Source organism: Gavialis gangeticus, unplaced genomic scaffold, assembly GCF_001723915.1.
Source record: "Gavialis gangeticus isolate Ggan-Ray unplaced genomic scaffold, GavGan_comp1, whole genome shotgun sequence".
NCBI classification, from domain to species: domain Eukaryota; kingdom Metazoa; phylum Chordata; order Crocodylia; family Gavialidae; genus Gavialis; species Gavialis gangeticus.
In genome coordinates this window covers 153,224,174-153,226,819 of record NW_017729032.1, presented here as the reverse complement: position 1 = coordinate 153,226,819, position 2,646 = coordinate 153,224,174, and the positions used below count along the sequence as shown (strand labels likewise).

The 2,646-nt window shown below is 41.2% G+C and overlaps 1 protein-coding gene across 9 annotated transcripts in view; it reads right to left on the bottom strand.

Moving 5' to 3' along the window:
* Window positions 1-2,646, bottom strand: part of INPP4A (inositol polyphosphate-4-phosphatase type I A) — a 240,036-nt gene that overhangs the window by 165,340 nt on the left and 72,050 nt on the right. The gene's annotated exons all lie outside the window — the stretch shown is intronic.

Below are 2,646 nucleotides of genomic sequence, written 5' to 3'. Positions count from 1 at the left end.
TTTTTTGGGCCTTTTTTTTTTTTTTTTTTTTTTTGGAGATATTGGGACTTCTTGGTATGTAATTTTGACATATTTGCAGCACAAACAACTTTTTGACCTGTGCTGCATGTATTCTGCAGCATCTCAAAAGCCTTTGAGGCACCACAAAGCATACCTTCCCACTCATCTGGACACACCCTAGAATGTTAACTAAATGTGCTTTTTGCCCCCCTTTTGAACTGCAGGAATGTTTGTTCCAATCCCCTCCAAGGTTGTATTTTTCTGGCTCTTTGGTGAGCGTTAGTTGCTCCCGAGTGATTCAAGACTGACTGCCACTGTTTTGGGGGATGTTCCAACAAGCCCCACAAACCAGCTTGGAAAAGAAATTTCTTCTTGAGCTGCTAAAATATGCAGAGTTACAAAAAGGCATTTTCTTATTGCAACAGATGAAGGTTAAACGCAAACAAGATCATGAGTGTAAATGCACTGAACAGTAATAAGGCTAAACAGAACAAAAATGCTAACAGCTTCACTCAGGTTCTCCTCTTTCACATTAGACACGAGAGGCAAGTGAGAACATCAGATCAGAACCAGAGTAAAATGGTGCATTATGACACACCCAGCCATGTTACTCCAAGTGAAGCAGGTAAAGTAGAAATACACCTTAAAGACTAACTAATTCAGAGATGCATAAGCTTTCATAAACTCAAGCTCACTTCATCAGATGCTGGTTCAGTACTTGGTTGGGAGACCTCTAAACTGAAGCCTCCTAAATGCAACAAAAAATTACATTTGTAGGTCAAAAGGAGGCTTAATTACTTCTGAGTTGGTATAGAAGCAATTGCCTTAGCACTCTAATTATGTACTGCCTAAAGCTCTCTCTTCTACTGTCTCAGTTAGGTGTGGCATTTTTCACTTTGTCTTTTTATGCTGCACATAACTTTATATTTCAACTAAAAGTACACCAATATATTGGTTGGCTATTGAATCGGCACCGACAAAAAGAGAAATGGTATTATTGGCTATCAGTTTTTTTTGGTTGTTGTAGCCAATAATTATGGCTGTTTGCCTGGAGCATCCTGGCAAACATAGTCCAGTCCCTGAGCCCCACCACCAGCCTGAATCTGCAGCAGACTAAAGGTCCTGCCAAGCAGTGGGAGGGGCAGGGGGTACTCAGCAGCAAGGGGACTGTTACTGGCACCTGCTGTCATGGCAATGCTGCGCGCGCAGCAGGGGCCCAAGTGCCGGGGCTGCCGCAGAGATGTTAGGTTGTGCATGGGCAGGGTAAAGCGCTGTCTGCCGTCTGCACAAGGGTCTGTCCCACCTGCCCAGGATGGCAGCATGGGCCTGTGTGACGAGCAGGGCTGCAGGTAGCAGCCATAGGTGAGGGGGTGATGTGCACGAGAATAAGGCAGTCACCACCTTCCTCATAGATGACAGGCAGGGGAGCAGGCAGAAGGTGTGTGTGCATGAGGGTGTTATAAATGCAAAACAAACAAAACCAAAAAGGTTTATGTCAGTAGTTTAAAATGCCTTGCACTATTACTAAATATTGGTTATCAGATCAGTATCGGCCGATATGGTTGGTTAATCATCAGCTATCAGTATTGGCAAAGAAAATCTTTCTCAGTTCACTCCTAATTTTAACATTATGTGGGCTCTTAATAGCTATTATATATTTCAATGGTTATTTCAGTGTTGATGGAATTGAAATACAGATATATTAATTATAAACAGAAAAAGTGTAAAGCACTCTGGGGTCTCTGCATAAGCAAACAACACAAATAGTTATAAATGTGTAGAAGGTATCCCATCAAATTTTTCCATAAGTGCTCTACTTACATAATAAATGTTAATGCATCAGGTAATTTTCCTATCAAGGTGTTATTCAACAGTAAGTGGTGCACTCTACTACTAGTACATAGAAGGGTATGACAGGGATGGATCACTCCACACATGCCCTATTTTTTAAAAAACTTTTCCTCTAAATCATTCACAGCTCTCACCATTCTCAGAACCAAGACAGTGGGTGACAGATGGACCTCATGTTCTTATGCAGTGAAACACCATTTAATTTTATTTTGCAAAATGGTGGACAAAGCTTAGGAAAAAGGCCAAAATATCCTATATGCCAGAACAGTTGCTCAGACTACATTAAGAACTCTGACACTGGTCATTTTCTATATAGACTACTCTCTACACACTGTCTGAGTTAAAATCACTACAAAATGCCAGAACTCAGTAATTTTGGACCAACCCTTCTCTTCCAATGCACCATTTGAACTGTAGGCTCCACAGAAGTGTAGTGATGACGCACAGAAAGCTAAATCTGATCCCAACCACCACCTGTCCTGCACATTTCTAAGAGCCCTGTTTAAAAGGAACTTTGGTTGCATCTAGACTACATCCAGCTTAAACAGTAAGCATTTTTCTGCATTTTTTTTCTATGTAAAACTATATGGTAGTAAAAGTATCTGTGCTTCTGCACAACAGCTGTCATCACTGACACTGTATAGCATGGCACTATGCACCTTCCTAGCATAGGCACCTTACAAGAGTCATACTCCTCCTGGTATTTCTGTCTCTTGGCACCAATAAAAGGAAAATTAACATCATTGGCAATTGGCTTTTTTTGGCTGGTATAGCTGATAATGTCACTGATAGATG